This window comes from Eurosta solidaginis, unplaced genomic scaffold, assembly GCF_040869045.1.
Source record: "Eurosta solidaginis isolate ZX-2024a unplaced genomic scaffold, ASM4086904v1 ctg00001346.1, whole genome shotgun sequence".
NCBI lineage: Eukaryota > Metazoa > Arthropoda > Insecta > Diptera > Tephritidae > Eurosta > Eurosta solidaginis.
This window is the reverse complement of record NW_027137086.1, coordinates 118,055-132,500: the sequence shown is the minus strand read 5'-3', so window position 1 is coordinate 132,500 and position 14,446 is coordinate 118,055.

Sequence of the window (14,446 nt, the reverse complement as noted above, 5' to 3'; positions counted from 1 at the left end):
AAATTTCCATTACATGAAACATATACATTTATTATAAAATGTATATCTTTTCTATGATATGAAATATAAAATTTCATTTATATCGAATTTATATTAATAAAATATTTTAAAAAGCATCTGCTTGCTTCTTGATGATGAGTAAAGTTAACATACAAGTTTTTTTAGAAACACATTGAAGTCAAAATTTTCATACATGTTATTTTTTATATGTGCGCGGCCGCAACACATTTTAACAGTATTTTGAAAATTTTAAAACTTTCATATATGTACTACTTAGTACTTGTATGAGAAACTTTCTCATACTAAAATTTGACAGTTAGTTTAGAATATGAAAACCAATATATGATCAACATTTTCTAATTTAACTAACAGTCTTACTAGGAATTATATCAAATATCAACACTTGATGTATTAATATTTGATTTAATAAGCTTAAATTTGCTTATTTTTACTTAGTTTTGCTTAGCTAAAACTAATTTTCATACATTTTTATATGCGTGCGGCCTCAGTGCAATGTTACCTCCTTGCACTTCATTGGTCGCAACACATTTTTCGTATGAGAAATTTTCTCATACTAAAATTTGACTGTTAGTTTAGAATATGAAAACCATTATATGATCAACATCTTCTAATTTAACTAACAGTCTTACTAGGAATTATATCAAATATCAACACTTGTTGTATTAATATTTGAGTTAATAAGCTTAAATTTGCTTATTTTTACTTAGTTTTGTCTTCACTTTTTCATTTCTGCTAGGAAACTTTCATACAAGCAACCATTTTTATAGAGTACTTGTTGCCGCAGCTCTAACAAGCGCCTCTAAAATTTGACTGTTAGTTTAGAATATGAAAACCATTATATGATCAACATATCCTAATTTAACTAACAGTCTTACTAGGAATTATATCAAATATCAACACTTTGATGTATTAATATTTAATTTAATAAGCTTAAATTTGCTTATTTTTACTTAGTTTTGCTTAGCTAAAACTAATTTTCATACATTTTTATATGTGTGCGGCCTCAGTGCAATGTTACCTCCTTGCACTTCATTGGTCGCAACACATTTTTCGTATGAGAAATTTTCTCATACTAAAATTTGACTGTTAGTTTAGAATATGAAAACCATTATATGATCAACATCTTCTAATTTAACTAACAGTCTTACTAGGAATTATATCAAATATCAACACTTGTTGTATTAATATTTGAGTTAATAAGCTTAAATTTGCTTATTTTTACTTAGTTTTGCTTAGCTAAAACTAATTTTCATACATTTTTATATGTGTGCGGCCTCAGTGCAATGTTACCTCCTTGCACTTCATTGGTCGCAACACATTTTTCGTATGAGAAATTTTCTCATACTAAAATTTGACTGTTAGTTTAGAATATGAAAACCATTATATGATCAACATCTTCTAATTTAACTAACAGTCTTACTAGGAATTATATCAAATATCAACACATGTTGTATTAATATTTGAGTTAATAAGCTTAAATTTGCTTATTTTTACTTAGTTTTGTCTTCACTTTTTCATTTCTGCTAGGAAACTTTCATACAAGCAACCATTTTTATAGAGTACTTGTTGCCGCAGCTCTAACAAGCGCCTCTAAAATTTGACTGTTAGTTTAGAATATGAAAACCATTATATGATCAACATATCCTAATTTAACTAACAGTCTTACTAGGAATTATATCAAATATCAACACTTGATGTATTAATATTTGAGTTAATAAGCTTAAATTTGCTTATTTTTACTTAGTTTTGCTTAGCTAAAACTAATTTTCATACATTTTTTATATGTGCGCGGCCTCAGTGCAATGCTAGTTTGCACTTCGTTAGTCGCAACACAAAGTTTTCATACGTTTAAGTGTTTTTACCTTGCATTTCGATAGTAGAAACACATTTTTGAAGTATTTTGAAAATTTCAAAACTTTCATATAAGTAGATGTTGGTACTTGTATGAAACTTTGTCAGTGTCAGTTAGCTACGCTTAGTGGTTTTGTATGGCTGACCAAAGTTTTCATACATTACCTAAAATTGTTTTCTGACTCGCTCACCTCACATGGCGAAAAATGTATGAAGATACAAACTTTCATACAAGTACAAGATACAAACTTTCATACAAGTACAAAGTTTCATACAAGTAGAAACTTTCATACAAATACAAACTTCCAAACAAGTACAAAGTTTCATACAAGTAGAAACTTTCATACAAGTACAAACTGTACTTGTATGGAAGTTTGTACTTGTATGAAACTTTGTCAGTGTCTTTTAGCTTCGCTTAGTGGTTTTGTATGGCTGACCAAAGTTTTCATACGTTTAAGTGTTTTTAGCTTGCATTTCGTTAGCAGCAACACATTTTTTAAGTATTTTGAAAATTTCAAAACTTTCATATAAGTAGATGTTAGTACTTGTATGAAACTTTGTCAGTGTCTATTAGCTACGCTTAGTGGTTTTGTATGGCTGACCAAAGTTTTCATACGTTTAAGTGTTTTTAGCTTGCATTTCGTTAGCAGCAACACATTTTTTAAGTATTTTGAAAATTTCAAAACTTTGATATAAGTAGATGCTAGTACTTGTATGAAACTTTGTCAGTGCCTGTTAGCTACGCTTAGTGGTTTTGTATGGCTGACCAAAGTTTTCATACGTTTAAGTGTTTTTAGCTTGCATTTCGTTAGCAGCAACACATTTTTTAAGTATTTTGAAAATTTCAAAACTTTCATATAAGTAGATGTTAGTACTTGTATGAAACTTTGTCAGTGTCTTTTAGCTTCGCTTAGTAGTTTTGTATGGCTGACCAAAGTTTTCATACGTTTAACTGTTTTTAGCTTGTATTTCGTTAGCAGCAACACATTTTTTAAGTACTTTGAAAATTTCAAAACTTTCATATAAGTAGATGTTAGTACTTGTATGAAACTTTGTCAGTGTCTCTTAGCTTCGCTTAGTGGTTTTGTATGGCTGACCAAAGTTTTCATACGTTTAAGTGTTTTTAGCTTGCATTTCGATAGTAGCAACACATTTTTTAAGTATTTTGAAAATTTCAAAACTTTCATATAAGTAGATGTCAGTACTTGTATGAAACTTTGTCAGTGTCTGTTAGCTACGCTTAGTGGTTTTGTATGGCTGACCAAAGTTTTCATACGTTTAAGTGTTTTTAGCTTGCATTTCGATAGTAGTAACACATTTTAGAAGTATTTTGAAAATTTCAAAACTTTCATATAAGTAGATGTTAGTACTTGTATGAAACTTTGTCAGTGCCTGTTAGCTTCGCTTACTGGTTTTGTATGGCTAACCAAAGTTTTCATACGTTTAAGTGTTTTTAGCTTGCATTTCATTAGTAGCAACACATTTTTCAAGTATTTTGAAAATTTCAAAACTTTCATATAAGTAGATGCTAGTACTAGTATGAAACTTTGTCAGTGTCTGGTAGCTACGCTTAGTGGTTTTGTATGGCTGACCAAAGTTTTCATACGTTTCTTAAAATTGTTTTCTGACCTGCTCACCTCACATGACGAAAAATGTATGAAGATACAAACTTTCATACAAGTACAAGATACAAACTTTCATACAAGTACAAAGTTTCATACAAGTAGAAACTTTCATACAAATACAAACTTCCAAACAAGTACAAAGTTTCATACAAGTAGAAACTTTCATACAAGTACAAACTGTTCACTATAACAACAACAACAACACCAACAACAACAACAACAACAACAACAACAACAACAACAACAACAACAACAACGTATTAAAAAGTTTCATACAAGTAAGGTAATAATTTAATATTTTTATACTTATATGAAGATTTTCCTTTGTACTTATATTAATAAAAATGTTCAATATAACAACAACAACAACAACAACACCAACAACAACAACAACAACAACAACAACAACAACAACAACAACAACAACGTATTAAAAAGTTTCATACAAGTAAGGTAATAATTTAATATTTTTATACTTATATGAAGATTTTCCTTTGTACTTATATTAATAAAAATGTTCAATATAACAACAACAACAACACCAAAACCAACAACAACAACAACAACAACAACGTATTAAAAAGTTTCATACTTCCAAATGTTCCATATTGTTTTTAGCTTGCATTTCGTTAGCAGCAACACATTTTTTAAGTATTTTGAAAATTTCAAAACTTTCATATAAGTAGATGTTAGTACTTGTATGAAACTTTGTCAGTGTCTGTTAGCTTCGCTTAGTGGTTTTGTATGGCTGACCAAAGTTTTCATACGTTTAAGTGTTTTTAGCTTGCATTTCGTTAGCAGCAACACATTTTTTAAGTATTTTGAAAATTTCAAAACTTTCATATAAGTAGATGTTAGTACTTGTATGAAACTTTGTCAGTGTCTGTTAGCTACGCTTAGTGGTTTTGTATGGCTGATCAAAGTTTTCATACGTTTAAGTGTTTTTAGCTTGCATTTCGTTAGCAGCAACACATTTTTTAAGTATTTTGAAAATTTCAAAACTTTCATATAAGTAGATGTTAGTACTTGTATGAAACTTTGTCAGTGTCTGTTAGCTTCGCTTAGTGGTTTTGTATGGCTGACCAAAGTTTTCATACGTTTAAGTGTTTTTAGCTTGCATTTCGTTAGCAGCAACACTATTTTTAAGTATTTTGAAAATTTCAAAACTTTCATATAAGTAGATGTTAGTACTTGTATGAAACTTTGTCAGTGTCTGTTAGCTTCGCTTAGTGGTTTTGTATGGCTGACCAAAGTTTTCATACGTTTAAGTGTTTTTAGCTTGCATTTCGTTAGCAGCAACACATTTTTTAAGTATTTTGAAAATTTCAAAACTTTCATATAAGTAGATGTTAGTACTTGTATGAAACTTTGTCAGTGTCTGTTAGCTTCGCTTAGTGGTTTTGTATGGCTGACCAAAGTTTTCATACGTTTAAGTGTTTTTAGCTTGCATTTCGTTAGCTGCAACACATTTTTTAAGTATTTTGAAAATTTCAAAACTTTCATATAAGTAGATGTTAGTACTTGTATGAAACTTTGTCAGTGCCTGTTAGCTTCGCTTAGTGGTTTTGTATGGCTGACCAAAGTTTTCATACGTTTAAGTGTTTTTAGCTTGCACTTCGTTAGCAGCAACACATTTTTTAAGTATTTTGAAAATTTCAAAATTTTCATATAAGTAGATGTTAGTACTTGTATGAAACTTTGTCAGTGTCTGTTAGCTTCGCTTAGTGGTTTTGTATGGCTGACCAAAGTTTTCATACGTTTAAGTGTTTTTAGCTTGCACTTCGTTAGCAGCAACACATTTTTTAAGTATTTTGAAAATTTCAAAACTTTCATATAAGTAGATGTTAGTACTTGTATGAAACTTTGTCAGTGTCTGTTAGCTTCGCTTAGTGGTTTTGTATGGCTGACCAAAGTTTTCATACGTTTAAGTGTTTTTTAGCTTGCATTTCGTTAGCAGCAACACATTTTTTAAGTATTTTGAAAATTTCAAAACTCTCATATAAGTAGATGTTAGTACTTGTATGAAACTTTGTCAGTGTCTGTTAGCTACGCTTAGTGGTTTTGTATGGCTGACCAAAGTTTTCATACGTTTAAGTGTTTTTAGCTTGCATTTCGTTAGCAGCAACATATTTTTTAAGTATTTTGAAAATTTCAAAACTTTCATATAAGTAGATGTTAGTACTTGTATGAAACTTTGTCAGTGTCTGTTAGCTTCGCTTAGTGGTTTTGTATGGCTGACCAAAGTTTTCATACGTTTAAGTGTTTTTAGCTTGCACTTCTTTAGCAGCAACAAATTTTTTAAGTATTTTGAAAATTTCAAAACTTTCATATAAGTAGATGTTAGTACTTGTATGAAACTTTGTCAGTGTCTGTTAGCTTTGCTTAGTGGTTTTGTATGGCTGACCAAAGTTTTCATACGTTTAAGTGTTTTTAGCTTGCATTTCGATAGTAGCAACACATTTTTTAAGTATTTTGAAAATTTCAAAACTTTCATATAAGTAGATGTCAGTACTTGTATGAAACTTTGTCAGTGTCTGTTAGCTTCGCTTAGTGGTTTTGTATGGCTGACCAAAGTTTTCATACGTTTAAGTGTTTTTAGCTTGCATTTCGTTAGCAGCAACACATTTTTTAAGTATTTTGAAAATTTCAAAACTTTCATATAAGTAGATGTTAGTACTTGTATGAAACTTTGTCAGTGTCTGTTAGCTTCGCTTAGTGGTTTTGTATGGGCTGACCAAAGTTTTCATACGTTTAAGTGTTTTTAGCTTGCATTTCGTTAGCAGCAACACATTTTTTTAAGTATTTTGAAAATTTCAAAACTTTCATATAAGTAGATGCTAGTACTTGTATGAAACTTTGTCAGTGTCTGTTAGCTACGCTTAGTTGTTTTGTATGGCTGACAAAAGTTTTCATACGTTTAAGTGTTTTTAGCTTGCATTTCGTTAGCAGCAACACATTTTTTAAGTATTTTGAAAATTTCAAAACTTTCATATAAGTAGATGTTAGTACTTGTATGAAACTTTGTCAGTGCCTGTTAGCTTCGCTTAGTGGTTTTGTATGGCTGACCAAAGTTTTCATACATTTAAGTGTTTTTAGCTTGCATTTCGATAGTAGCAACACATTTTTGAAGTATTTTGAAAATTTCAAAACTTTCATATAAGTAGATGTTAGTACTTGTATGAAACTTTGTCAGTGTCTGTTAGCTTCGCTTAGTGGTTTTGTATGGCTGACCAAAGTTTTCATACGTTTAAGTGTTTTTAGCTTGCATTTCGTTAGCAGCAACACATTTTTTAAGTATTTTGAAAATTTCAAAACTTTCATATAAGTAGATGTAAGTAATTGTATGAAACTTTGTCAGTGTCTGTTAGCTTCGCTTAGTGGTTTTGTATGGCTGACCAAAGTTTTCATACGTTTAAGTGTTTTTAGCTTGCATTTCGATAGTAGCAACACATTTTTTAAGTATTTTGAAAATTTCAAAACTTTCATATAAGTAGATGTTAGTACTTGTATGAAACTTTGTCAGTGCCTGTTAGCTTCGCTTAGTGGTTTTGTATGGCTGACCAAAGTTTTCATACGTTTAAGTGTTTTTAGCTTGCATTTCATTAGTAGCAACACATTTTTTAAGTATTTTGAAAATTTCAAAACTTTCATATAAGTAGATGTCAGTACTAGTATGAAACTTTGTCAGTGTCTGGTAGCTACGCTTAGTGGTTTTGTATGGCTGACCAAAGTTTTCATACGTTCCTTAAAATTGTTTTCTGACCCGCTCACCTCACATGACGAAAAATGTATGAAGATACAAACTTTCATACAAGTACAAGATACAAACTTTCATACAAGTACAAAGTTTCATACAAGTAGAAACTTTCATACAAGTACAAACTTCCATACAAGTACAAAGTTTCATACAAGTAGAAAAAAGTTTCATACAAGTTCACTTGTATGAAAGTTTCTACTTGTATGAAACTTTGTACTTGTATGAAAGTTTCTACTTGTATGAAACTTTGTACTTGTTTGGAAGTATGAAACTTTTTAATACGTTGTTGTTGTTGTTGTTGTTGTTGTTGGTGTTGTTGTTGGTTTTGGTGTTGTTGTTGTTGTTATATTGAACATTTTTATTAACAAGTAGAAAAAAGTTTCATACAAGTAGAAAAAAGTTTCATACAAGTACAAATTTCCAACCAGTACAAAGTTTCATACAAGTAGAAAAAAGTTTCATACAAGTAAAAACTTCCATACAAGTACAAAGTTTCATACAAGTAGAAAAAGTTTCATACAAGTACAAACTTCCATACAAGTACAAAGTTTCATACAAGTAGAAAAAAGTTTCATACAAGTAGAGAAAAGTTTCATACAAGTACAAACTTCCATACAAGTACAAAGTTTCATACAAGTAGAAAAAGTTCCATACAAGTACAAAGTTTCATACAAGTACGCTTGGAAACCCTCACATGACCAAAAATGTATGAAAAATACAAGTTTTATAATGTGTTGAATTTTTACCAATAATACCATGTTGGTTTCTTTAGTAAACTAACTAGGCAATATCATCGAAAATATGATAAATTGTCCATATTGAATTTTTCATATATTTTCTGTCAAGTGAGGTAATAATTTAATATTTTTATACTTATATGAAGATTTTCCTTTGTACTTATATTAATAAAAATGTTCAATATAACAACAACAACAACACCAACAACAACAACAACAACAACAACAACAACAACAACAACAACAACAACAACAACAACAACGTATTAAAAAGTTTCATACAAGTAAGGTAATAATTTAATATTTTTATACTTATATGAAGATTTTCCTTTGTACTTATATTAATAAAAATGTTCAATATAACAACAACAACAACAACAACACCAACAACAACAACAACAACAACAACAACAACAACAACAACAACGTATTAAAAAGTTTCATACAAGTAAGGTAATAATTTAATATTTTTATACTTATATGAAGATTTTCCTTTGTACTTATATTAATAAAAATGTTCAATATAACAACAACAACAACACCAAAACCAACAACAACAACAACAACAACAACGTATTAAAAAGTTTCATACTTCCAAATGTTCCATATTGTTTTTAGCTTGCATTTCGTTAGCAGCAACACATTTTTTAAGTATTTTGAAAATTTCAAAACTTTCATATAAGTAGATGTTAGTACTTGTATGAAACTTTGTCAGTGTCTGTTAGCTTCGCTTAGTGGTTTTGTATGGCTGACCAAAGTTTTCATACGTTTAAGTGTTTTTAGCTTGCATTTCGTTAGCAGCAACACATTTTTTAAGTATTTTGAAAATTTCAAAACTTTCATATAAGTAGATGTTAGTACTTGTATGAAACTTTGTCAGTGTCTGTTAGCTACGCTTAGTGGTTTTGTATGGCTGATCAAAGTTTTCATACGTTTAAGTGTTTTTAGCTTGCATTTCGTTAGCAGCAACACATTTTTTAAGTATTTTGAAAATTTCAAAACTTTCATATAAGTAGATGTTAGTACTTGTATGAAACTTTGTCAGTGTCTGTTAGCTTCGCTTAGTGGTTTTGTATGGCTGACCAAAGTTTTCATACGTTTAAGTGTTTTTAGCTTGCATTTCGTTAGCAGCAACACTATTTTTAAGTATTTTGAAAATTTCAAAACTTTCATATAAGTAGATGTTAGTACTTGTATGAAACTTTGTCAGTGTCTGTTAGCTTCGCTTAGTGGTTTTGTATGGCTGACCAAAGTTTTCATACGTTTAAGTGTTTTTAGCTTGCATTTCGTTAGCAGCAACACATTTTTTAAGTATTTTGAAAATTTCAAAACTTTCATATAAGTAGATGTTAGTACTTGTATGAAACTTTGTCAGTGTCTGTTAGCTTCGCTTAGTGGTTTTGTATGGCTGACCAAAGTTTTCATACGTTTAAGTGTTTTTAGCTTGCATTTCGATAGTAGCAACACATTTTTGAAGTATTTTGAAAATTTCAAAACTTTCATATAAATAGATGTTAGTACTTGTATGAAACTTTGTCAGTGTCTGTTAGCTTCGCTTAGTGGTTTTGTATGGCTGACCAAAGTTTGCATACGTTTAAGTGTTTTTAGCTTGCATTTCGTTAGCAGCAACACATTTTTTAAGTATTTTGAAAATTTCAAAACTTTCATATAAGTAGATGTTAGTACTTGTATGAAACTTTGTCAGTGTCTGTTAGCTTCGCTTAGTGGTTTTGTATGGCTGACCAAAGTTTTCATACGTTTAAGTGTTTTTAGCTTGCATTTCGTTAGCAGCAACACATTTTTTAAGTATTTTGAAAATTTCAAAACTTTCATATAAGTAGATGTTAGTACTTGTATGAAACTTTGTCAGTGTCTGTTAGCTTCGCTTAGTGGTTTTGTATGGCTGACCAAAGTTTTCATACGTTTAAGTGTTTTTAGCTTGCATTTCGATAGTAGCAACACATTTTTGAAGTATTTTGAAAATTTCAAAACTTTCATATAAATAGATGTTAGTACTTGTATGAAACTTTGTCAGTGTCTGTTAGCTTCGCTTTGTGGTTTTGTATGGCTGACCAAAGTTTTCATACGTTTAAGTGTTTTTAGCTTGCATTTCGTTAGCAGCAACACATTTTTTAAGTATTTTGAAAATTTCAAAACTTTCATATAAGTAGATGTTAGTACTTGTATGAAACTTTGTCAGTGTCTGTTAGCTTCGCTTAGTGGTTTTGTATGGCTGACCAAAGTTTTCATACGTTTAAGTGTTTTTAGCTTGCATTTCGTTAGCAGCAACACATTTTTTAAGTATTTTGAAAATTTCAAAACTTTCATATAAGTAGATGTTAGTACTTGTATGAAACTTTGTCAGTGTCTGTTAGCTACGCTTAGTGGTTTTGTATGGCTGACCAAAGTTTACATACGTTTATTAAAATTGTTTTCTGACTCGCTCACCTCACATCACGAAAAATGTATGAAGATACAAACTTTCATACAACTACAAGATACAAACTTTCATACAAGTAGAAACTTTTCAGTACTTTCACAAGTACAAACTTCCAAACAAGTACAAAGTTTCATACAAGTAAAAACTTTCATACAAGTACAAACTGTACTTGTATGGAAGTTTGTACTTGTATGAAACTTTGTCAGTGTTTGTTAGCTTCGCTTAGTGGTTTTGTATGGCTGACCAAAGTTTTCATACGTTTAAGTGTTTTTAGCTTGCATTTCGTTAGCAGCAACACATTTTTTAAGTATTTTGAAAATTTCAAAACTTTCATATAAGTAGATGTTAATACTTGTATGAAACTTTGTCAGTGTCTGTTAGCTTCGCTTAGTGGTTTTGTATGGCTGACCAAAGTTTTCATACGTTTAAGTGTTTTTAGCTTGCACTTCGTTAGCAGCAACACATTTTTTAAGTATTTTGAAAATTTCAAAACTTTCATATAAGTAGATGTTAGTACTTGTATGAAACTTTGTCAGTGTCTGTTAGCTTCGCTTAGTGGTTTTGTATGGCTGACCAAAGTTTTCATACGTTTAAGTGTTTTTAGCTTGCATTTCGTTAGCAGCAACACATTTTTTAAGTATTTTGAAAATTTCAAAACTCTCATATAAGTAGATGTTAGTACTTGTATGAAACTTTGTCAGTGTCTGTTAGCTACGCTTAGTGGTTTTGTATGGCTGACCAAAGTTTTCATACGTTTAAGTGTTTTTAGCTTGCATTTCGTTAGCAGCAACATATTTTTTAAGTATTTTGAAAATTTCAAAACTTTCATATAAGTAGATGTTAGTACTTGTATGAAACTTTGTCAGTGTCTGTTAGCTTCGCTTAGTGGTTTTGTATGGCTGACCAAAGTTTTCATACGTTTAAGTGTTTTTAGCTTGCACTTCTTTAGCAGCAACAAATTTTTTAAGTATTTTGAAAATTTCAAAACTTTCATATAAGCAGATGTTAGTACTTGTATGAAACTTTGTCAGTGTCTGTTAGCTACGCTTAGTGGTTTTGTATGGCTGACCAAAGTTTTCATACGTTTAAGTGTTTTTAGCTTGCATTTCGATAGTAGCAACACATTTTTGAAGTATTTTAAAAATTTCAAAACTTTCATATAAGTAGATGTTAGTACTTGTATAAAACTTTGTCAGCGTCTGTTAGCTACGCTTAGTGGTTTTATATGGCTGACCAAAGTTTTCATACGTTTCTTAAAATTGTTTTCTGACCCGCTCACCTCACATGACGAAAAATGTATGAAGATACAAACTTTCATACAAGTACAAGATACAAACTTTCATACAAGTACAAAGTTTCATACAAGTAGAAACTTTCATACAAGTACAAACTTCCATACAAGTACAAAGTTTCATACAAGTAGAAACTTTCATACAAGTACAAACTTCCATACAAGTACAAAGTTTCATACAAGTAGAAACTTTCATACAAGTACAAACTTCCATACAAGTACAAAGTTTCATACAAGTAGAAACTTTCATACAAGTACAAACTTCCATACAAGTACAAAGTTTCATACAAGTAGAAACTTTCATACAAGTACAAACTTCCATACAAGTACAAAGTTTCATACAAGTAGAAAAAAGTTTCATACAAGTACAAACTTCCATACAAGTACAAAGTTTCATACAAGTAGAAAAAAGTTTCATACAAGTACAAACTTCCATACAAGTACAAAGTTTCATACAAGTAGAAAAAAGTTTCATACAAGTACAAACTTCCATACAAGTACAAAGTTTCATACAAGTAGAAAAAAGTTTCATACAAGTACTTGTATTTATAATATAATTTTCATACATTTTTATATGTGCGCGGCCTCAGTGCAATGCTAGTTTGCACTTCGTTAGTCGCAACACATTACAAAAGTATTTTGAAACTTTTAAAACTTTCATATATATACTTTCATATATATATGTTATGTTCGGACCTGTTAAGTTTTCTTGTGTTGAGTCAAATTATGCCGCACGCTCCACTCCTGATAGTGCCCTTCCGTCAATTCCTTTAAGTTTCAGCTTTGCAACCATACTTCCCCCGGAGTCCAAAAGCTTTGGTTTCCCGGGAAGCGACTGAGAGAGCCGTAGCTACACCCAATCGCTAGCTCTAACTTTCGTTCTTAGTTTTTATAGAGGATTTGTCGCACCTAACAAACGCCTCTTTATATATAATTTTCATACATTTTTATATGTGCGCGGCCTCAGTGCAATGCTAGTTTGCACTTCGTTAGTCGCAACACATTTTAAAAGTTAGTTAACGAGGCATTTGGCGATCTTAAGGGAGTCATAATTACTCCCGCCACCGTTTACCCGCGCTTACTTTAATTTGGACACCGTAACATTACGTTCGGTTCATCCCACAGCGCCAGTTCTGCTTACCAAAAGTCGCCCCCCACTAGGCACATTATATCATATAACTTCAACCTTCATATCAAAAAAGGTGAGGTTCTTACCCATTTAAAGTTTTTAGTTGTAGATGACCATACGATCTGCATGTTTATCTAGAGTTCAACCAATATAACAATCTATAAAGATCGCTTGGTTTTAGTCTAATAAAAGCACACGTTCCATAAGGTCCGTGTTTATATTATTGCATGTATTAGCTCTAGAATTACCACAGTTATCCAACTAACTGTTAATGATCGATCTATGGAACCATAACTGACTGATGCCTTTTGCGGTTTCACTTTTAATTCGTGTGTACTTAGACATGCATGGCTTAATCTTTGAGGCAAGCATATAACTACTGGCGGGATCAACCAGAATTATATTTAAAAAATATAATAAAAATTATATTTTTTGTGTTTAATGTAAATAATATTACTCTGCATATGCAAACAATTTAAATAATGAAAGTGAACAAGTTATATATATATGAGCTTCGCTAATATATTTTGTGTAAGCGGCCTAGGTAAGGAAAACCTCACTTACTTTCATTGGTCGCTTAAAACACATCTGTATAAATATATCGACTTTATTAGCCCAAATATAATAAAGTTCAGCTAACAAAATTTTTGTTGCTTTATTTGTGCTGTGCTTCATTGTAATATTTCATTTACATTTTTCTCTTTGTAAATAATACTACCGTACAAGCAACAATTTAAATAATGAAAGTGAGCAAGTTATATATATATGAGCTTCGCTAATATATTTTGTGTAAGCGGCCTAGGTAAGGAAAACCTCACTTACTTTCATTGGTCGCTTAAAACACATCTGTATAAATATATCGACTTTATTAGCCCAAATATAATAAAGTTCAACTAACAAAATTTTAGTTGCTTTATTTGTACATTATTATAATATTTCATTTACATATTTCTCTTTGTAAATAATACTACCGTACAAGCAACAATTTAAATAATGAAAGTGAACAAGTTATATATATATGAGCTTCGCTAATATATTTTGTGTAAGCGGCCTAGGTAAGGAAAACCTCACTTACTTTCATTGGTCGCTTAAAACACATCTGTATAAATATATCGACTTTATTAGCCCAAATATAATGAAGTTCAACTAACAAAATTTTAGTTGCTTTATTTGTACATTATTGTAATATTTCATTTACATTTTTCTCTTTGTAAATAATACTACCGTACAAGCAACAATTTAAATAATGAAAGTGAACAAGTTATATATATATGAACTTCGCTAATATATTTTGTGTAAGCGGCCTAGGTAAGGAAAACCTCACTTACTTTCATTGGTCGCTTAAAACACATCTGTATAAATATATCGACTTTATTAGCCCAAATATAATAAAGTTCAACTAACAAAATTTTTGTTGCTTTATTTGTACTTTATTGTAGTAGATTACAATATTTGCTTTTTCATCATTTTTATAGAGGACTTGGCCCCTAAACAAGCGCCTCTCTTTATATTGCATATTTTAAATATGCATATTTTTATAAGATGATTACATCAAAACAATAATAAATTGGAAAATTAATTCCAATAAATTGTTT